The sequence below is a fragment of the Macaca fascicularis genome, chromosome 16 (genome assembly GCF_037993035.2).
Source record: "Macaca fascicularis isolate 582-1 chromosome 16, T2T-MFA8v1.1".
Taxonomy (NCBI): domain Eukaryota; kingdom Metazoa; phylum Chordata; class Mammalia; order Primates; family Cercopithecidae; genus Macaca; species Macaca fascicularis.
The window spans coordinates 79,436,277-79,459,443 of record NC_088390.1 but is presented as its reverse complement, the minus strand read 5'-3'; the positions used below and the strand labels follow the sequence as shown (position 1 = coordinate 79,459,443).

General features: G+C 48.5%; 1 protein-coding gene across 34 annotated transcripts in view; it reads left to right on the top strand.

Moving 5' to 3' along the window:
• Nucleotides 1–23,167, top strand: part of SLC39A11 (solute carrier family 39 member 11) — a 564,073-nt gene that overhangs the window by 82,013 nt on the left and 458,893 nt on the right. For 23 of the 34 annotated variants that reach the window (XR_012426088.1, XM_074020280.1, XM_045375777.2 and 20 more), the window contains exon 1: nt 20,324–20,401. The exons of 9 other annotated variants lie outside the window; for them this stretch is intronic. The gene's annotated coding sequence lies outside the window, so the exon portion shown is untranslated. Of the gene's footprint in view, nt 1–20,323; nt 20,518–23,167 lie in introns of those variants that run through there. 2 more of the 34 variants (XM_045375776.2, XM_045375775.2) reach the window with 1 other exon arrangement.

Here is a 23,167-nt window from a genome sequence, read left to right as displayed (position 1 = left end):
TTGACCTCCCAAAGTGTTGAGATTATAGGCATGAGCCACCATGCCCAGCCCCAATCAACTTTTAAAGGCCCCACCTCTCAATTCTGGTACATTGGGGATTGAGTTACAACATGAGTTTTGGAGGGCATATTAAAACCACAGCAGTCGAGTTAGAGCAAGAATAATAGCTGGCTTACATGCTAGGTGCTTGTTAAAAGCAACATCAGTGCTTGTTAAAATTAATACAGAATGAATTTGGTATTAAAATGGACTAGAAGGTGCTTGCCCACTATGGCTATGGAAAGTTCTGGAAGAACTCAGTGTAGCCTTCTCAACCTCAGAAGCAGGCACCTTGGGAGACAACATTCTAATGTCCAAGTGCCAGGTGGCTCCCTGATGGCAGCTTTGGGTACATGTCAGGGCCCCTGTGGGAAGTCCCACTTTCTACCCTTTTCTGGGGCTGGAGGGAGGGAAAAAGGGGCCCTTGGCTTAGACACTTTGCCCTGAACCTGTGGTTTCCTGGAAGCATCCAGGTAGCATTTAGGAAGGCAGAGGGGCAGAGTCGCTGGCGGGTGGTGAGAGTCCATGGGTCTGTAGGCCCCGCACGGCTCAGATGTTCTGTCAAAGCCCAGGCCTCGTCAACCATCTGTCTGTGAAACTGATAGGGAAGAGACATGAATCGCAGAGTGAGAGGCTGGCCTGGTGGTGAAGGCAGACCCCAGGGGCTCGGAGGAGGACCCTGTGCTTGTAGGAAGAAGGGTGGGAGGGAGGAAAGGAGGGAGCTTCCTTAGGCCTTTGGTTCTCATCACATGGAGACAACCTCATTCTGCAGCTGGCCTGTTGAAGAGCTAATGAGGTGAGGAAAATTCTTGGGAAATGATGGATTAAAACAAACCGTGGAAACCTTCAATGGAAACTGGCTTTCCAAAGAGTTGGATGTGGATATAAACTGGCTTTCCAAAGAGTTAGGTGGCTGTGGATATAAACACAGAGTTTATCTTATTGTTTGAGAGTCGTGTGTTAAAAATTAGGAGCCCTGGGTTTTGTGACTGTGTTTTGACTTTAGGTCTTATTGTTTAAGCTCAATGAGCCTTACTTTCTGTATTCAACCTTTTTTTATACCTTATTAAAATATACTTAAATTATAAAAGGAAGGTAACATTACAGAAAGAGGGGGAAAACCTACGCTCTTATCACCCAATGCCCCAACTACTTTAAATTATTAGGAATTCCCTGCCGGTCTTCTGTGATTTGCATATTACCTTTTTTTTAAACCATTGCAAGGATCATGTGGCATATATTTTTGTATACTGCTTTTTTCACAAGCTTGATATCATAAATATTTCCTATAGTTCTATGATGTTTATCGTTTAGCAAATGGCATAAAAGTCCATTGCACAAATGAGTACAGCACACCAACATGGCACATGTATACATATTAACAAACCTGCATGTTGTGCACATGTACCCTAGAACTTAAAGTATAAAAAAAAAAAAAAGAGTCCATTGCACTCACGCTCTGTAGTTTAACCTTTATTGAGTGTTAAGATGATCAGTATCTTTTTTCCCCTTATATTTTGAATAGTTTTATTAAGCAAGTTCCTGGGAAATCGTATTGATGGGTCAACATCCACCCTACTCTAGTGGGAGTAGAGGGCACAGGGCAATTTGTAGGGTGCCATCATTTAATTAGACAAATGATTTTTTGAGTGCCTTTAATGTGTGAGGCTTTGACTTTCTGTGTGCGTTATTGTATGTTACAGGGTCCGATTGAGGTTTCCTGAGTATGTGGCAAGACTGTGAAGCCTTGCTGATTAGGATGACTTTAGGTAAAAGACCAGTGTGAGTCTGTGTAAAGTCTCAGTGACATATTATTTTAAAATAATTGCAGAAATCTCACCATGAAATGGCTATAGTATTCACAACTCTCTCTCTCGATGTGTCAAGACCTGGGCAGGGAACTTCAGTTGTTTGTCAGAGGATGTACCTGGGAAGTCCTTGAAGCATTTTTTTTTTTTTTTTTTGAGACAGAGTCTCGCTCTGTCGCCCAGGCTGGAGCGCAGTGGCGTGATCTCGGCTCACTGTAACCTCTGCCTCCCGGGTTCACACCATTCTCCTGCCTCAGGCTCTGGAGTAGCTGGGACTACAGGCGCCCACCACCACGCCCGGCTAATTTTTTGTATTTTTAATAGAGACGGGGTTTCACCGTGTTAGCCAAGATGGTCTCAATCTCCTGACGTCGTGATCCGCCCGCCTCGGCCTCCCAAAGTGCTGGGATTACAGGCGTGAGCTACCGCGCCCGGCCTGTCCCTGAAGCATTTTTATTGGCTTTGGTATTCTGACTTGTTTCCCTGTAGTTTTGCTTATAATAATCATTTTCGCGGTTGAGCTGCAAAGCTATGACTCAAATCTGGCAGCCTAGGGTGATTAGGGGCTCATCAATGTGTGGAACATGGGAGAATGGGGCCAAGAGGAGATCTGGGTGCTTCCATCTGTGAAGTGAGGGGCTTGGACCAGATGCCCTTGGAGGTTCTTCCCAGCTCTAAATTCCCCGGTGGAAGTGACAGTGACTTTTAGCATCAGATTAGTTTGCTAAGGTTGCCTTAGCAAAGTGCTACACGCAAGGTGACTTAGACAGCGGACATTTGTTGTCTCTCTTGTGATTCAGGAGGCCAGAAGTCGGAAACCAAGGTGTCATGTGGCTTGTTTCCTTCTGAGGACTGTGAGGGAAGGACATGTCCAGGCTTCTCTTTTTTTTTTTTTTTTTTTTTAATAGGGTCTTACTCTGTCACCCAGGCTGGAGTGCAGTGGCACAATTGTGGCTCACTACAGCCTCCTTCTCCTGAGGCTAAAGTGATCCTCCTACCTCGGCCTCCTGAGTGCACCACTACATCCAGCTAATTTTTTTGATTTTTTTTTTTAAGTAGAGATGGGGTCTTGCTATATTGCTCAGGCTGGTCTTGAAGTCCTGGGCTCGAAGATCCTCCCACCTCAGCCTCCTAAAGTGCTGGGATTACAGACATAGCTACCATGCCTAGCTTTTCTTCTTGGCTAGTAGATGGCCATTTTCTTTCTCTGTCTCTTCATATTGTCTTCTCTTAATGCATATCTGTGTCCAAATTTCAAATTTTATCTTTTTTTTTTTTTTTTTCTGAGACAGAATCTTGCTCTGTCGCCCAGGCTGGAGTGCAGTGGCATGATCTCGGCTCACTGCAAGCTCCGCCTCCCGGGTTCCCGCCATTCTCCTGCCTCAGCCTCCCCAGTAGCTGGGACTACAGGCACCCGCCACCACGCCTGGCTAATTTTTTGTATTTTTAGTAGAGATGTGGTTTCACTGTTAGCCAAGATGGTCTCGATCTCCTGACCTTAAGATCTGCCCGCCTCAGCCTCCCAAAGTGCTGGGATTACAGGCGTGAGCCACCGCGCCCGGCCCCAAATTTCATCTTTTTTAAAGGAAACCAGTCATACTGGATTAGGGCCCACCCTAACGACCTCACCTTAATTGGATTACCTCTGTAAAGATCCCCTCTCCAAATAATCACAGTCAGAGGGACTAGGCGTTAGGACTTCATCATACAAATTTGGGGTTGGGGGTACACAACCAAACCCATAACAAGCCCACTGCAAACTGGTGCACAATCACAAGACTGGAAGCTGAATTAGGAGCTCTGGCTGTATGTCTGTGAGGTTGAGATAGTCCCCATTAGCACAAGGAGGTGGTTTTTGTTTGTTTGTATTTAAATGTTTATTTATTTATTTTGGAACAGAGTCTCACTCTGTCACCCTGGCTGGAGTGCAGTGACGCGATCTCGGCTCACTGCAGCCTCTGCCTCCCAGCAACCTCTGCCTCCCGGGTTCAAACAATTCTCCTTCCTCAGCCTCCCTAGTAGCTGGGACCGCAGGTGCCTGCCACCACACTGGGCTAATTTTTGTATTTTTGGTAGAGACAGGCTTTCACCATGTTGGCCAGGCTGGTCTCGAACTCCTGACCTCCAGTGATCTGCCCTCCTCGGCCTCCCAAAGTGCTGGGATTACAGGCGTGAGCCATCGTGCCTGGCCTGGATTTAAAATTAAGTATACAACAGAATACCTTAAATTGGATGAGGCCTTGGTTCTAGATTCACAGCTGTACCCTTCCAGTCTGGGATCTGGCACTGCTTCACTGAGGCAATAAATCAGAAACTTCAGAGCCTTTAGCTGAGAAAGGGATCTTGGAGCGTCCCTGGTCCAACTCTTCTATTTTTCACAACCAGAGAGGAGAAGGTTGCCCAGCGAGTTACTGTCAAAATCTGGGCTTAAACTGCCATGCCCTGGTTGCTTGTCACATACCTGTGTGCGTCTGCCTTTGTGGCTTTCTGTCACTGCTGCTGCTGCCGCTGCTGCCGCTGCTGCCCTAGGGAAGAAGCCGGCAGGTCCTAGAGTCTGAGGGCATCCACGGCTTAAGTGACGAATGCCTCCCTGAATGCCCACACGAGTGCTGTTGTTGACAAACCCACAGACCCAAACGAAGGTTTTGCTGAGCAAGAACTCAGGCTTCTGAGAAGGCTTCTCAGCTAAGAGATATTTTACTATTGTTTGTTTGTTTGTTTGCTTCTTTTGAGACAGGGTCTCTCTCTGTCACCCAGGCTGGAGTGCAGTGGCGAGATGTTTGCTCACTCTGCCTCCTGGGTTCAAGCCATCTTCCTGCCTCAGTCTCCAGAGTAACTGGGATTACAGGCACCCGCCGCCACACCCAGCTAATTTTTGTATTTTTAGTAGAGACCACCATGTTGGGGTAAGATGGCCTGGAACTCCTGACCTCAAGTGATTCGCCTGCCTTGTCCTCCCAAAGTGCTGGTATTATAGGATCACTTGAACCCAGGAGGTAGAGGTTGCAGTGAGCCAAGATTGCACCACTACACTCCAGGCTGGGTGACAGAGAGAGACTCAGTCTTAAAAAATAACAACAACAAAAACAACACACACACACACACACACACGCACAATACTACAAAAGACCACAAACTGGGCGGCTCAAAGCTACAGAAATTTATTCTCTTACAGCTCTAGAGTCCAGAAGTCTAAAATCAAGGTATTGTCAGGGTCACGGTCTCTCTGAAGGCTCCGGGGGAGGATACTTGCCTCTTCTGGCTTCTGGTGGCTCCCAGCTTTCCTTTGCTTGTGGCTGCTTCACTCCAATCCCATTTCTTTTTTTTTTTTTTTTCTGAGATAGTGTCTCACTCTGTCGCCCAGGTTGGAGTGCAGTGGCTTGATCTTGGTTCACTGCAAGCTCTGCCTCCCGGGTTCATGCCATTCTCCTACCTCAGCCTCCTGAGTAGCTGGTACTACAGGCGCCCGCTGCCACACTCGGCTAATTTTTTGTATTTTTAGTAGAGACGGGGTTTCACCATGTTAGCTAGGATGGTCTCGATCTCCTGACCTCATGATCCACCCGCCTCGGCCTCCCAAAGTGCTGGGATTACAGGCATGAGCCACCACGCCCAGCCTCCAATCTCTATTTCTGTGTTGCAATGGCCTTCTCTTCTTCTCTGTGTCCCTGATTTCTCTCCTTTGGTCTCTTACAAGCACATATGTCATTGAATTTACAATTTACCTGGTTAATCCAGGATGATCCCATATTGAGATTTTTTATTTTTTATTTTTTAAATTATTTTTTATTTTTTTGAGACTGAGTCTCGATCTGTCACCCAGGCTGGAGTGCAGTGGCGCAATCTTGACTCACTGCAATCTCCGCCTCCCGGATTCAAGCGATTCTTCTGCCTCAGTCTCCTGAGTACCTGGGACTATAGGCACCAGCCATCATGCCCGGCAGACTTTTGTATTTTTGGTAGAGATGGGGTTTCACCATGTTGGCCGGGCTGGTCTTGAACTCCTGGCCTCAAGTGATCCGTCCCCTTCGGCCTCCCAAAGTGCTGGGATTACAGGCATGAGCCACCACACCGGGCCCCATCTCAAGATTTTTAATTACCTCTGCAAAGGCTTTTAATGAATGCAACGTTACATTCACAGACAGGGACTGGGATTTGAATGTCTCTTTTTGGGGCCCCTATTCAACTCCTATGCAGGACTTCTCAAGCGACCTGGCATAGCAGCCATACATTTCTAGCTCCAGCCTTGTTCCCATCCAGAGCTGTCTGATGGGGTCTGGAGAACCCCGGGGCCTCTCTTGACTGTGGGCAGTTGAGGGACCAGCTCGCACCTTGTTCTCTGCATCTATGGGAGGTGCTCTTCACTCTTTTCCAGGAGTTCTCCTTCCCATCATCCCACCTCTGAAGGCTCCTGGCTTGCTGGTCTCATCCCCTGGGGTGATGGTAACAGCAAGAGACCACCCTCCTCACTGGGAAGGCTCACCCACCTCTTTCCCTGACCCTATCATCAGCCCTCTGTGAGCCTCAGCGAATTCACATGGGATGAGATTTGTTTCTGCTCCCACTCTGAGAGAGGAATTAAGTTTCTTGGAATCCGGTTCCTTCCCCATTCCCTGGGGCCTTTTGGGATCTGTGTAGACCTCTAAAGAACTCTCACTTTTTGAGGACTCATCCTGTATTGCAACAATCATGTTAAAATGCTCCCACATCACACATTAAGTGCTTTTATTCCTTATACAAGAATCAGAAAGATTTTTATAATTTTGCTTTTGAAAGTATTTGGCCCCTAAGCATATTTGATTTACGATTGACTGCAATTTCTTGGCCATCATTGTGTATACTTAGGAATTCTCTTGAAGTCAGAAAAGCTAAGCCTTAGACTGCTTTTTGAATGTAATTAAATTTTTTTCTTTCTCTTTTTAATGACCCAGCAACCAATGATGAGAATGTAATTAAATTTTTTATGAATACCAAAGTCAACACTTAAAAGGTTTTATAGACATTTAGTTAAATATTACGTTTAGGCCGGGTGCGGTGGCTCAAGCCTGTAATCCCAGCACTTTGGGAGGCCGAGACAGGCGGATCATGAGGTCAGGAGATCGAGACCATCCCGGCTAACACAGTGAAACCCCGTCTCTACTAAAAAAATACAAAAAACTAGCCGGGCGAGGTGGCGGGTGCCTGTAGTCCCAGCTACTTGGGAGGCTGAGGCAGGAGAATGGCGTAAATCCGGGAGGCGGAGCTTGCAGTGAGCTGAGATCCCCCCACTGCACTCCAGCCTGGGCGACAGAGTGAGACTCCGTCTCAACAACAACAACAACAACAACAACAACAACAACAACAAAGTGTTATGTTTAGATTTCTACATTTTTTTTTCCTTTTGAGCCAATATCTATGTACGTTTAGATTTCTACAGTTGTTTTAGCTTTTGAGCCAATATCTATTTTCTAATTCTTTTTTTAAAAATTAAATTTATTTAGCTGGATGTAGTGGTTCACACCTGTAATCCCAGCACTTTGGGAGGTTGAAGCGGGCAGATCACTTGAGGTCAGGAGTTTGAGACCAGCCTGGGCAACATGATGAGACCTCGTCTCTATCAAAAATACAAAAATTAGCTGGGCGTGGTGGCAGGCACCTGTAGTCCCAGCTACTTGGGAGGCTGAGGCAGGAGAATTGCTTGAACCTGGGAGGTGGAGGTTGCAGTGCGCCGAGATTGTGCCACTGCGCTACAGCCTGGGCGACGGAGTGAGACTCCATCTCAAAAAAAAAAAAAATTAATTAATTAATTAATTTTTAAGACAAGGTTTCACTCTACTGCCTAGGCTGGAGTGCAGAGATGTGATCATAGCTCACTGCAGCCTCTATCTTTTTTTTTCTTTTTTTTGAGTTTCGCTCTTGTTGCCCAGGCTGGAGTGCAATGGCGCAAACTTGGCTCACGATGGCGCAAACTTGGCTCAAGACAACCTCCGCCTCCTGGGTTCAAGTGATTCTCCTGCCTCAGCCTCCGGAGTAACTGGGATTACAGGCATGCACCACCACGCCCGGCTAATTTTGTATTTCTAGTAGAGATGGGTTTTCTTCATGTTGGTCAGCCTGGTCTCGAACTCCCAGCCTCTATCTTTTGGGTTCAAGTGATCCTCCCACCTCAGCCGCTCAAGTAGCTTGGACTGCAGGTGTGCACCATCATACTAGGCTAATTTTTAAAATTTTGGTAGATGTGGGATCTCACTATTTTGCCCAGGCTGATCTTGAGCTCCTGGCCTCAAGCAATCCTCCCATCTCGACCTCTCAAAGCTCTGGGAATACAGGCATGAGCTACCATAGCCATCCCATTTAAAAAGCATTTTAACCGTTCCTCACGCCGAGAGCTTAGAGACTTCAGATACTTGTCCGCTAGTTTCTGATTGCTGAGAAGATGGTCTTGCCTTCTTTCTCACCTAGCTTCTCATTCCACTGGGAATTGAAATTTCTCCTTCCCAAATCCCAGGCTTCCCCCACAGGATGTCCAACCCCCACTCCCAGACACCTGGAGTTTCTGCTGCTTCCTTCCCTGGACTGGCTTAGATCAGAGCTTCCCACTCTGGCTGTGGGTATTGTATGTTTTGCATTTTGCTTTCCCTCCATACAGAAACTTCTACTTCTGAACCTCTCTGTGATGTTTTTTTTTTTTTTCTGAATAATCAACCCTGGCTGATTTTCCCATTTTGACATTGTGGCCTTCATTCTGGGCCTGCCACATCAGCCCAGGGATGTGATGCGCTTCATGAGCCTGTGGCTTGTGCAGTCACACGGGGCCTCATGTGCAGAAGCAACTGGGCTTGTTTAATGCTCTGCTGTCATGTCTTGAGATTGCTGATAATTTTATCTTTGAACTTGTGTTTTGTAAGCAAAGTTCAACGAAACAATAGAGTCTCCACATTGCCAGGGGAGGGATATGGAAGAAAGGAAAAGACATTATATTCTAGATCCTTTAATGGCATTTTCCCCTACTTTTTGAACCAGGGCTTCCCATTTTCCTTTTGCACCAGGTCCTGCAAATTATATAGCTGGTCCTACCTAGTCACGACAGTGAATGAGGACCCAGTATGGACCCTGGTGGTTCACAACTTCACCGGAGAAGGTGTCTGTGAGATGAGATGCTTCCAGCCAAAAGGAAGCGCGTTTTTCATGGCGGCTGGAACAACTGATCCCAAACGTGGTAGCTTGAAACAATACAAATTTATTATCTTGTATAGTTCTGGAGGTCAGAAGTCCTACACATCGAGATGTCCCAAGGCTGCACTCCTTCTGGAGGCCTTAGGACAGAGCCCACTTCTTTGTCTTGTCCAGCCCACATTCCTTGGCTCTTGACTGCATCTCTCCTACCTCTGTTTCCCTTGTCATTGAATCACCTCCTCTTAGTCTGACTCTGCTGCCTCCCTCTTTGTCTCTTTTTTTTTCTTTTTCTTTTCTTTTTTTTTTTTGAGATAGAGTCTCGCTGTGTTGCCCAGGCTGGAGTGCAGTGGTGCGATCTTGGCTCACGCAATCTCTGCCTCCCTGCAATCTCTGCCTCCCAGGTTCAAGCGATTCTCATGCCTCAGCCTCCCAAGCAGCTAGCACTACAGGTGCATGCTACCATGCCCGGCTAATTTTTTTGTATTTTTAGTAGAGGCAGGGTTCAGCATGTTGCCCAGGCTGGTCCCAAACTCCTGGCCTCAAGTGATCCACTGGCCTTAGCCTCCCAAAGTGCGGGGATTACAGCACTTAAGCCACCTCGCCCGGCCCTCTTTCTCCTTATAAGGACCCTTGTGACTGATTATGTGGGCCCGCCCAGATAATCCAGGATGATCTCCTATCTCAAGATGCTGAGTCACATCAGCAAAGATGCTTTTGCCCTGTAAGGTGACATTTTCACAGGTTTCAGGGATTAGGACATGGACGTCTTTAGGGGAAGGGAGGGGGTATGGTTCTGTCCAGCAGAGGAAGTTGTTTTCCTGCTTAAATCTCTAAACATTCACCCAGGACACATCCAGGTTTTGTGGATTCTGAAACTTATACAATTTTGAAGGTCTTCTTTAAGAAAAAGTAAGAAATGTAGGTAGGAAAATGAATATTACTTTAGAATGAGAAAGAAATCACAAATACCCAGACTTTAGATTTGGGTCCTTTTCTTCTGAGATCTCTTTTGACAATTTATCAGCAGAGTGTACATTGATATGTAACCGGTCTCCTCCCCATCGGGAACACTCTCCGCTCCCAGCAACCCACTTGCACGTGAAGGCGCTGGGCCTGGCTGTGCTGAAACGCGTGACCAGTTCTTCTCTCCTGTTGATTTGTCCTCACTAGCTAGAGTGACTCACTGGCTTCCAGCAGTGGAAGGCATGGCTGTATTATGAGGAATAAGAAAAGGAAAGAGGCAGTTTAACAATATAATAGCTTTGATAATAAGCCTTAGTTTATAATGCGGAATTGATCCAATGCCCGAAGCTTCTAGACTGGAAGCTTTATGAAGCCACGGTTGCGTCTGCCTCGTCTCCTGGTGTGTACCCAGTGACCCAGACGTGCCTCTGGCACAGTGAGTGTGTGGTGAACATTTGCTGAGTGACTGAATGAACAGGTCATTTACATGATCCATGCAATTGTGAACGAATAGGCTCAAAATAGAACTTAATTCTTCAGCAATTTCCCTTCGTAAGCCTATCAAAATGGCCTCCACAGAATTGCTTACTATGAGATGCCAGAAGAGATGTTTGAAGCAACAAATTTAGAAAAATGAGAAAGACTGATTTATGCCGATTATCATCTCAGAGACAGAGATGATTTAATATTCTGTCAGTGGTGGGTTTTTTTTTTTTTTGTCTAATAATTGGATATCTTATTACGCTGGCAGTCAAGAAAGCTTGGTTTTGCATTTTGAATACGTGTCACAAGTCCAGGTGCGGTGGCTCACGCCTGTAATCCCACCCTTTGCGAGGCCGAGGTGGGTGGATCACCTGAGGTCAGGAGTTCAAGACCGATCTGGCCAACATGGCGAAACCCTGTCTCTACTAAAAATACAAAAATGAGCTGGGCGTGGTGGCGTGCATCTGTAATCCCAGCTACTTGGTAGACTGAGGCAGGAGAATTGCTTGAACTCAGGAGGTGGAGGTTGCAGTAAGCGGAGATTGCGCCACTGCCCTCCAGCCTGGGTGACAGAGTGAGACTCCACCTCAAAAAAAAAAAAAAAAACAACAAACACACACACACACACACACACACACACACAATAAAACAAAAAAACAAGAAACAAAAACAAAAAACAAAATGGAAAAAACCTATCACAAAACCAGAAACGTTGCTCCCAACAATAGATGTGCATAAAGTCAGTGAAAGCTTTACTGTTGTGCCTCCCTTGAGCATGTGTGGTGCAGGTTTGGATTCAAACATTAGACAAAGGTAAGGAGGGACTGGATTGGTGACGTGGTTTCTCCTTCAAGCCTCTAGGCAGCATTTCCTTGTACTAGGCTCAGAAAAGTGGTGCCAAGTGGCTATTGGCTGCCCTGGATGGTGCTTACATAAGAGGCTGGTTAGAACTTCCTGTTCAGAGGCCGGGCACAGTGGCTCACGCCTGTAATTCCAGCACTTTGGGAGGCCAAGGTGGGCAGCTCGCTTGAGTCCAGGAGTTCAAGACCAGCCTGGTCAACCTGGTGAAACCCCATCTCTACTAAAAATTCAAAACTTATGCTGTTGGACGCCTGTAATCCCAGCTCCTCAGGAGGCTGAGGCAGGAGAATCACTTGAACCTGGGAGACGGAGGCTGCAGTGAGCCGAGCTTGTGCCACTGTACTCCAGCCTGGGTGACAGATCGAGCCTCTGTCTAAAAAGAAAAAAAAGATAAGACTTATGTGTCAGATCGACTTACTCTTTAAATAAATCTTGAACGGCTACTGTGTACCATGCACTGGGGATACAGTAATGCAAAAGGCAGACATGGTAGTGCTCTCATGGAGCTTGCATTTGGGGGGACCAAACAAACAAACAAACAGGATTGCCAGACATCAAGATGTGCCAGGAAGAAAATAAAGAACGGCTTGGATGATCTACATTAGATTGGATATTCCAGGAAGGCCTCTTGGAAAGGGTGACATGGGAGCTGAGATCCAAATAACAGAGGACCCAGACAGATGAAAATTTGGGAGACAGGCAAAGGGTGCAGGAAGTACAAAGGCCCTGAGGCAGGAGTGTGCTTGGTGTTCTAGGAGAAGGCAGATCAGCCAGGATGAAGCAGGGTGAGGAAGGGGTTTGGAGTGATTCTGGTGTTCCCAAGGCCACCAGCCTTGGGAACATCAAGGGCAGTGTGGAGCTCTCAGAGAGTTTGCCATAGTAGACTGGCATGAATGTATTTTTGTCCTTTTTTTTGTTTGCTGGAGACAGAGTCACCGTCTGTTGCCTGGGCTAGAGTGCAGTGGCACAATCTTGACTCACTGCAACCTCCGCCTCCCAGGTTCAAGGGATTCTCCTGCCTCAGCCTCCTGAGTAGCTGAGACTACAGGCATGTGCCACCACGCCCGGCTAATTTTTGTATTTTTAGTAGAGATGGGGTTTCACCATGTTGGTGAGGCTGATCTCGAACTCCTGATCTCAAGGGATCCGCCCACTTTTGCCTCCGAAAGTGCTGGGATTACAGGTGTGAGCCACCATGCCCAGTCTGCATTTTTTGTCTTTAAAACATCACTTTGGCTGCTGTGAAGAGCGGGGACTGTTTGGAGGGTATGGGGCCGGGGGGCGGGGGGCGGAATCAGGAACATCTATCAGGTGGTCAGGGCAGGATGATGAAGCAGAGTTGTTTGAGCACAGGTGGCAGCAGTGGAGGTGGAGGGAAGGGGATGAATTCTGGATAGATGGGTGAAGGGTAATTTTAAAAATCCCCTGAATAAACAACAATAGGAAATCCCTTACATTTCTAGAGCATGTCTGTAAACTGCCTATTATTGTCACTGTTAGGATCCCATCTGCAGATCTGAGAGCCAGTTCCCGCTGGGTTTATTATCTACACTCTGCGGAAGGAAGGAACAGGCTGCCCCAGGCTCAGAGGCTCCGTCCTCACGCTGTGTTCTGTGGTCGGCCTCCAGCACAGGGGAAGAAATGGCAGGCAAGCGAGGGTGGGCGAAGCAGAGCCGCATCTGTTGAGTTGGCTGCCCTGTACCCGGCTCCAGCAAAGTGCACGACACAGGATAGGTGCTGAGGAAAGGTCTGCTGAGTCCACGAAGAATGAATAAGTGAAGGAGGAAGAGGGCTGATGGGTAATCATCGTTCAAGGAAGCCTGGACATGTGCTAGGCAGGGTGTTGGAGGCATCACTCCAGGTCACAGTAACCTGGAGAGAGCACTATGTTATTTATTCTCAGACTCAGGATGAGGAGAATGAAGCCGAGAGTATAACTGCCCAATGGGTTCACCTTGCCCACTGCCTAGACAGAGCTGATTTATGAAGACAGGGGAATTGCAATAGAGAAAGAGTAATTCATGCAGACCAGGCTGTGCCCTGCTCTGTCCCACTGCCGTCTTCCAGGAGGAGGTGCCAGCATGGCAATTAGCCAGATCAAACTACAGCGATTGCTCCGGTCTATCCACCATCTCGTTGTCCTGCAGTTCCTTTGCCGATAATCCCCATCAGTCAGGATCCCTTAATGCATGGGAAGCAGTCGTTGCCTGCAAAGCACCCTGCCACTGCGGTTTTATTGTTACTCAAATCAGTCTCCCAGAGCATTCGGGGATCAGAGGGTTTTTGTTTGTTTGTTTGTTTGTTTTTTGAGATGAAGTCTGGAGTGTAGTGGTGCGCTCTTGGCTCACTGTAACCTCCGCCTCCTGGGTTCAAGCGATTCTCCTGCCTCAGGCTCCGAGTAGCTGGGACTACAGGCACACGCCACCACCCCTGGCTAATTTTTGTATTTTTAGTAGAGATGGGTTTTTGCCATGTTGGCCAGGCTGGTCTCTAACTCCTGACCTCAGGTGATCTGCCCACCTCAGCCTCCCAAAGTGCTGGGATTACAGGTGCGAGCCACCGTGCCCGGCCACGATCAGAGTTTTTAAGGATAATTTGGTGAATGGGGAAGGCCATTGAGTTGAGAGTGCTGATTTGTTGGTTTGGAGATGAAATCATAGGGAGTTGAAGCTGTCCTCTTGTGTGGAGTCAGTTCCTAAGTAGGGGCCACAAGATCAGAGAAGCCAGTTGATTGATCTGGGTGGTGCCAGCTGATCCATCGGGTGCAGGGTCTGCAAAATATCTCAAGCACTGATCTCAGAAGCAGTTGAGGGAGGGTCAGAATCTTGTAGCCTCTAGCTGCATGACTCCTAAACCATAATTTCTTCTTTCTCTTTTTTTTTTTTTTGAGGTGGAGTCTCACTCTGTTGTTCAGGCTGGAGTGCAGTGGTATGATCTCGGCTCACTGCAGTGTCCACTTCCTGGGTTCAAGCGATTCTCGTGTCTCAGCCTCCTGAGTAGCTGGGATTACAGGTGTGAGCCATCACATCTGGCTAATTTTTGTATTTTTAGTAGAAACAGGGTTTCACCGTGTAGGCCAGGTTGGTCTTGAACTCCTGACCTCAGGTTATCTGCCCGCCTTGGCTTCCCAAAGTGCTGGGATTACAGGTGTGAGTCACTCTGCCTAGTCATAATTTCTTTTTTTTTTTTTTTTTTTTTTTGAGACGGAGTCTGGCTCTGTCACCCAGGCTGGAGTGCAGTGGTGCGATCTCGGCTCACTGCAAGCTCCGCCTCCCGGGTTTACGCCATTCTCCTGCCTCAGCCTCCCGAGTAGCTGGGACTACAGGCGCCCGCCACCTCGCCCGGCTAGTTTTTTGTATTTTTTAGTAGAGACGGGGTTTCACCGTGTTAGCCAGGATGGTCTCGATCTCCTGACCTCGTGATCCGCCCGTCTCGGCCTCCCAAAGTGCTGGGATTACAGGCTTGAGCCACCGTGCCCGGCCATAATTTCTAATCTTGTGACTAATTTGTTAGTCCTACGAAGGCAGTCTAATCCCCAGGCAAGAAAGAGGTTTGTTTTGGGAAAGGGTTGTTATCATCTTTGTTTTAAACTATAAACTATAAATTCCTCCTAAAGGTAGTTCAAACTATGTCTAGAATGAACAAGGACAGCTTGGAGGTTAGAGCAAGATTGAGCTTGTTAGGTCAAATCTCTTTCACTGTTGCCATTACAGTTATATTTTTTCTTTTTCTTTTCTTTTTTTTTTTTTTTTTTGAGACAGAGTCTAGCTCTGTTCCCCAGGCTGGAGTGCAGTGGCGCAATCTTGGCTCTGAGGTTCACATGATTCTCCTGCCTCAGCCTCCCCAGTTGTTGGGACTACAGGTGTCTTCCACCACGCCTGGCTAATTTTTGTATTTTTAGTAGAGATGGGGTTTCGCCATGTTGGCCAGGCTGGTCTCAAACTCCTGACCTCAAGTGATCTGCCTGCCTTGGCCTCCCAAAGTGCTGGGATTACATGTGTAAGCCACCACCCCCGGCCTCTGTTACAGTTTTGCAATGGTGGTTTCAAGAGAGGTTGGGAAATGTGTCCCTGAGAACCCACATGCCAAGCTGGGCTTTCTCCTATGTGGTCAGATTGTGAAGCTAGCAATCAACTCAGAGAGAGAGAGAGAGAGAGAGAGAGAGAGAATGAGAGAGGATGAGATCCAGGGCTCATTGGGCTGGACAACTTTATGCCCATCTCCATTCTTTCTGCAAAGCTGCAGCCCATGATCCCCCTGCTTGCCCCCAACAGTCTTCCAGAAGGAGATGCCAGGAGGGCATTTAGCCAGATCAAACCACAGTGATTCCTCTGGAAAGGGCCGTCCACCATCTTGTTGCCTTGCGGTTCCTTTGTTGATGATTGGCATCAGTCTTAGGGCCCTTTGACACGTGGGAAGCAGCCTTCACTGCCTGCAAATCCCCCTGCCACTGCTTCTGGAGCCGCTATTCTGGTCTGTTCTTGCATATCCCATCCCTTTGTCCTGGGGGCGTCAGGCCACCTTAGGTCCCATGGGAGAGAATAGGAATGGACTGTGGGTGGGGTGGAGGTCAGAGTCAGTGTATTTAGCTTTCAGGAAACATTTTCTTTTTTTTCTTTTTTTGAGATGGAGTTTTGCTCTTGTCACCCAGGCTGGAATGCAGTGGCGTGATCTTGGCTCACTGCAACCTCGCCTCCCGGGTTCAAGCGATTCTCCTGCCTCAGCATCCCGAGTAGCTGGGCTTACAGGTGCCCACCACCATGGCCAGCTAATTTTTGTACTTTTAGTAGAGATGGCGTTTTACCAGATTGGGCAGGCTGATCTCCAACTCCTGACCTCAGGTGATCCACCCGCCTCGGCCTCTCAAAGTTTTGGGATTACGGATGTGAGGCCCAGGAAACATTTTTTTCTGGCCAACACTCTGGCACTTTTGACTGTAAGGGAGTGTGTGAAAGGGGCAGTTTGCATGTTTCCGGAGTGGGCATGTGTGTGGGGGTTTATCGAGAAAGATGGGGAAATGGTAAGATTTGTTTCATGGGGGTTATTGCCCCTCCTGCTTATGGGCTTGGTGTGATTTAAAGAAAGTGAGATGCAGAAATGCTGATCAAAGTGGCTCTGGGTCTTATCCTGTGAGCCCCGAATGCCCCATGCAGGAAGGGCACCATCTCAGGAGTCAGCTGGGTTTGGTGTCCCACACTGCCCCATGGACCTCGCGTTACTCCACAGCTTTCCTGAGCCTCAATTTCCTTATCTGTAGAATGGGGACAATAATACCTTTCCCTCAGAATTGTGAGTTTTACATAAGAGGAGGAGGTAAAGATAAAGTGGCCCAGGCCAGGCATTCAACAACTGTTAGTAGGTTCCCCACTTTTCCTTCCCCACATCAAGTTTACCTATGCTTTGCATGCAAACGTCTTCTGAGGACATGCTATAATATGAGGTGCTAGGCTGGCTGGGATGAGGGGAAGGAGCTCAGTAATGAGCTTGATTCCAATCCTGGGTTTGTGTGCCGAATATAGCAGTGAAGTTAGATCCTACAGTAGAAGATAGAAGAAGACAAGTGCCTTAGAATTCAGATGGAGTTCTGTGGGACCTTAGAGGATAGAGACTCGATTTGTAACCAGGGCTGGGACAGGTGGGAGATGAGGTCAGATGGGGTGCCGGAGGAGAATGCATTAAACCTGGGTCTTGCAGGATGGTGGGGCTTAGATTCGGGAGGCGAAGGGCAGTTCAGTAGAAATGGTATAGGGGAGATATGAGTGGTAGGGAGGGAAGGCTGTGTGGAGGACAGCGAGCTGTCCAGCCTGGCTCGGCCAGAGGGCACAGGGAGGAGAACCCTGGGAGACAGAATTGAGAACGTTTAGTTGGAATCATACCACGGGAAACCTCGAATTCCAGGCTGAAGCATTTGAACTTTATGCCAAAGGCACTGGGAAGCTACTGGAGCTTTTTGAGTAGGAGAGTGACGTGCTGTGCTTTAGGCAGGCTGATCTTGGCGGTGGTACATGGAACAGACTAGACAGGGTGGAGTGGAAGGAGGTGACTCCCATGACCTAGATGAGGGATGGGGAGGCTGAATCCTCACAGCAGTAGTGAGAAAGGAGAGAAAGGATTGGGCAGGAGAGGCACTTTGTGGATCGTTGTAAACATTTCTGTTTATTTTTCAGTGTAAAGAATTTAAGCAGCCTGGTGTAGCGTCTCACTCCTGTAATCCTAGCATTTGGGGAGGCTGAGGTGGGGGATTGCTTGAGCTCAGGAGTTCAAGACCAGCCTGGCCAATGTGGCAAAACCCCGTCTCTACTAAAAATACAAAATATTAGCTGGACGTGGTGGCATGCACCTGTAGTCCCAGCTACTTGAGAACTTGGGAGGCCGGCTGAGGCAGGAAAATCACTTGAACCTGGGAGGTGGGGGTGCAGTGAGCCGAGATTGCACTACTGCACTCCAGGCTGGGTGACAGAGCGAGACTCCATCTTAAAAAAAAAAAAAAAAAAAAAAAAATTTAAGCATGCACAAAAGTAGAAACAGAAACATTTAATGAACCTCTATGTGCCTGTTCCCCGAGTTCAACAATGGTTACTTTTTTATTTTTATTTTTTAGTTTTTATTTTTTTGAGACGGAGTATCACTCTGTCGCCCAGGCTAGAGTGCAGTGGCCGAATCTCAGCTCACTGCAAGCTCCGCCTCCTGGGTTTACGCCATTCTCCTGCCTCAGCCTCCCAAGTAGCTGGGACTACAGGCGCCCGCCACCTCGCCCGGCTAGTTATTTTTTGTAATTTTTAGTAGAGACGGGGTTTCATCGGGTTAGCCAGGATGGTCTCGATCTCCTGACCTCGTGATCCGCCCGTCTCGGCGGTCTTTCACTGGAGTGCAGTGGCACCATTACAGCTCACTGCAGCCTCAAACTCCTGGGCTCAAGCAATCCTCCCTGCTCAGCCTCCCTAATAGCTGGGACTACAGGCCCAGCTACCACCTGCCACTGTGCCCAGCTACTTTTTTTTTTTTAACTTTTTGTAGCAACGAGGTCTTGCTTTGTTGCCCAGACCGGTCTCGAACTCTTGGGCTCAAACAATCTGCCCACCTTGTCCCCCCAAAGTGCTGGGATTACAGGTGTGAGCCACCGCGCCCAGCCTAAGAATGGTTAATTCATGGCCAATTTTGTTTAATCTCTACTCCATCCACTTCTCTCTTCCATCATATTTTGAAGTGAATCTAAGATATCGTATCACTTTATGGCCATTGCAGCATGCAGGAAAGAGCTATGACATTTTGGAAGATGAGTCGATGGGCCATGCCATGTGGGTGTTGCGTCTCTGTGTGCCTGTCATACACTGTTATGTGGAATTCCAATGGCTGATTTGACCCCTACGAGTTGGGGGTCTTTTAAGGGCAAAGACCACCCTTCAGTGGCCAGGCTGTCTTCTCTTCCCCACAGAGTGCATGGTATATGGTGCGACCATCAGTGTGAACAACCTAGTTCTGCTGGAAAAAAGAGGCCTGTTATTGGACCCTTTGGGCTATCACCATTGATTGATACCACAGGTAGTTTTTCTGCTCAGGTCATGCTCTGATAAAACACAGGACACTCAGCTGGGTTTGAATTTCAGATCAACAACAAATATGCCTGTAGCATAAGTATGTCCCAAACATTGCCCAGGGCATACTTATAGTAATAAATGACTTGTTATTTATCTGAAATTCAAATTTAATCAGGCATCTCTTTTTCATTTTTTTGAGATGGCGTCTCGCTCTGTCTCCCAGGCTGGAGTGCAGTGGCGTGATCTTGGCTCACTGCAAGCTCGGCCTCTTGGGTTCACGCCATTCTCCTGCCTCAGCTTCCCGAGTAGCTGGGACTACAGGTGCCCGCCACCACCCCTGGCTAATTTTTTGTATTTTTAGTAGAGACAGGGTTTCACCATGTTAACCAGGATGTTCTCGATCTCCTGACCTCGTGATCCACTCTCCTCGTCCTCCCAAAGTGCTAGGATTACAGGCGTGAGCCACTGTGCCCGGCCCAGGCATCTTGTATGTATGCATGTAGGTATGTATGTATTTATTTTGTTTTGTTTTGTTTTGTTTTTGGCTAAATCTAGCCAATCCTATCCTCTGATCTTTTCACAGAAGTCCTGCGGATCAAAGCCTTTGACCTAGGGCAGTGCTTTTCAAAGGGTGGTCCCAGGACAGCAGCATCAGCAACTCCTAGCTCAAAACAAAATCTCAGGCCAGGCGCAGTGGCTCATGCCTATAACCCAGCACTTTGGGAGGTCCAGGCAAGTGGATCACTTGAGGTCAGGAGTTCGAGACCAGCCTGGGCAACGTGGTGAAACCCTGTCTCTACTAAAAAAAAAAAAAAAAAAAAAATTAGTGGGGCTTGGCAGCATGCACCTGTGGTCCCAGCTATTCGGGAGGCTGAAGCAGGAGAATAGCTTGAACATAGGAGGCAGAGGCTGCAGTGACCCGAGACTGGGTCACTGCATTCCAGCCTGGGCAAAAGAGCAAGACTCCATCTCAAAAAAAACAAAAGCAAAAACAAAAACATCCTAAAATGCCAGTCCCACCCAGAATGACGGAACCAGAGCCTCTGGGAGTGCTGGCATTCTGTATTTGACTCCCTCCAGTGATTCTTTTGAGGCTCATTGACTGGAGAATGATGCCGATGCCATCACGTTACCTGCCCCCAGCCTCCCCCGCCACACACACACAGCACATCCTGCTCTGCTGCGCTCCCAGTGGCATGCACCTGGCTGCCAAAGGTATAAAAGCGTAAGTAACATTAGGGGTGTTACAAAGGGCTCTTTCCTTGGGTGTTTGTAGCTTCCCCTAGGGCTGCAGTCCCTCGCAGACTGCTGGGCGCTTGGCCTCAGGACTCTGTTCTGCCCGCCCAGATCTGTTCCTGAGCCTGCAGACGGCTGTGAACCAGAGAATCTATTCTTCAGGCGGGAGTTGCCAGTTGCGGCCGAGGGGGCGGGGCCCGGAGGCGGGAGGGCCACGTGTGCGGGAGGGAAGCAGGAAGTGACTGCGGGAGTGGAGCCGGCGAGCGAGCGGCAGCGGGGGCTGATGGAAGTGCAGTGGGGGCTGGAGAGGGCACCCTAGTGAGTTGGCTTTTCTCTCCTTCGGTGCCTTTGGTTGGGCTTGAGGCCCGGGGTCGGGTGCCATTAGGACAAGTGTGTGGGACTTGGAAGGGCAGCCACCTGGAGCTTGGAAGGGGGTGCGTCTGGAGAGAGGAGGGGTTTGGAGGCTTTGGCAGGTGGCGGGGTGGGGTGGGAGGGTGGGGGGGGGGCGGGAAGGAAGACCCCGGACCCCCGCTATGTCCCTCTCCAGGGTGATCTGGAAGGCAATGACATGCCTGCCTTTTACAGTCCTCACCCAAGATCCTCTTCGTTCATCGCTTCCTAGGGGTGTGTGGCGGGACCCGGGATTCCTGGGAGCAGAGGCAGCTACAATTCCAGCTGCTCCCAGGCCCCTCCCACTTGCTCTGGCTGTTAGCTGGACCTCTTGAACTTGACTGGGAATCTGGTTAACTTGCAGCAGGTCTGGGTGGGGCGTGACTGTGTGCATTGCTAACCTATTCCCAGGTTGGGTGTTCCGCGGACCACGCTTTGAGTAGCGAGGCATTAGAGAACTTTTCCACAGTCCTCTCCGCCCAAACCTGAATCCTTCTGCTGGATTCCCCCTCGTGGAGTTAGGGCATGTGTGTGCAGCTCCACTAAGGCCCAGCAGCCCTAGTGCTGTTCCCACTTCTGCAACTTCACCAGCCTCTTGAACTGACTCTTGGAAGCGGAACAACAAGTTTAAAAGGTGGAGAAAGGAAATAAATAAAACAAACCTGTATCAATCAACCGGAAATGCCCACGTGCTGCTGTGGCCGATGTGTACAAATGTACAGGCTGTTGGCATTTTAAAAGTTGGAACGGGCAGAGAATGATTCTCCCTGCCGCTAACGAATCAAGGTTGATGGAATTAATATCCCCATCGTGAGGAAGTCTGAGCCCCGTTGTGTAAGCTGTGCTGGAGATGCTGTGCCCTAAAGTCGTTACTGGTCTGCCGGTTAGAGAAGACTTTTTGTTCTCTTGGGACTCTGCCAGAAACAACTTCTTCTCTTGAGACTCTGCAGAAAACTTTTCTGTTCTTTTGGGACTCTGCTTTGGTCTTGTCAATCCCACACGGGGCAGGAGAACTCATTTTCTAAGCTCTTGGTATTGTAGAAGTTTTACCAGATTTATTTATTTATTTGTTTTTTATTTTTTTGAGACAGAGCCTTGCTCAGTCACCCGGGCTGTAGTGTAGTGGCGCCATCTCGGCTCACCGCAACCTCTGCCTCCTGGGTTGAAGCAATTCTCCTGCCTCAGCCTCCTGAGTAGCTGGGACTACAGGCACCTGCCACCATGCCCGACTAATTTTTGTGTTTTTAGTAGAGATGGGGTTTCACCATGTTGGCCAGGCTGGTCTCAAACTCCTGACCTCAGGTGATCTGCCTGCCTTGGCCTCCCAAGGTGCTGGGATTACAGGTGTTAGCCACTGTGCCTGACCAAGTTTTACCAGTTTTAATCTTTTGCTTTCCACAGTTTAATGTGCATAAGAATCCCCCATGGAATTCCACAAAATGCAGACCCTGATTCAGAAACTCTTGGGTGGGACCTGAGTTTCCGCGTTCCTAACTAGCTCCCAGCCCAGACCAGCGCTGCTGGTTCTCTGACCACCTTTGGAGTAGCAAGGATTTAAAACAGCTAATAGAGAAGACACTTCTCCGAGGGGCACTGGGCTTGCATTGCTCATGATCCGTGCTGCTCCTATTGGGATGGAAAGCATGGTGGACTTGGTCTCCCCTCTGTGTCCCTTTTTCTTTTTTTTTTCTTTTTTTTTTTTTGAGACGGAGTCTCACGCTGTTGCCCAGGCTGGAGTGCAGTGGCGCGATCTCGGCTCACTGCAAGCTCCGCCTCCCGGGTTCCCGCCATTCTCCTGCCTCAGCCTCCTGAGTAGCTGGGACTACAGGCGCCCGCCACCACGCCCGGCTAATTTTTTGTATTTTTAGTAGAGACGGGGTTTCACTGTGGTCTCGATCTCCTGACCTTGTGATCCGCCCGCCTCGGCCTCCCAAAGTGCTGGGATTACAGGCTTGAGCCACCGCGCCCAGCCTGTGTCCCTTTTTCTTACTCAGCAGGGTGCTCAGGTGTACATGGGGACAGGCTTAGACGAGTGTTTCCCTATCCCAGTAACTGCCAGGAACACCCATGAGCTCCCTCTGTTCTGTTCACCAGCCCGCAAGATCCACGTTGACTTTGGCCTGTTGGCAAATGTAAATTGTTTGCTCTCTTCTGTAGCTGTCAAGAGGCACATTGAAATACAGGAAAGAAAGGTGTTTTTGTTATGCCCTGTCTTGGAAGATAAGTACTGAGAGGATGATCACTTTGTGCTGTTCTTTGTAAATGCTGTTTGAAATTTTATCCACAGCAACTCAGAATAGATGATTGGTGTAATGGTCCAGATGGCTTGGTTTAAAAACAAAGACTAACCCCTCTTTTTAGGGTGGCTGAGCAAGATGACGGATGTAAAGGGTAGCCTTTTAAAAAGGATTTTTTTTTCTTTAATTAGCGTGCTCACAGTTTTCACAATTGGTGCAGTTCGTTTAGAGTATGGGAATTAGAGTCTGATTCCGTATCTGCTATTTATATCAGGGTTTCTGGCACAGGGGCTGAGCCAGGGCTCACCTGGGCTCACCTGGACCCATAGCCCTTCCTAGGTTTGAGCCTGGGTGTGTTGCTGAGCCGCTTGGCATAAGGGCTCCATCCACACTCTGCCGTGGTTTCCTTCCAGGGTCAGTCGAGGCAGCGTCTTCAGCTCTTGATCTGCAGGTTCAG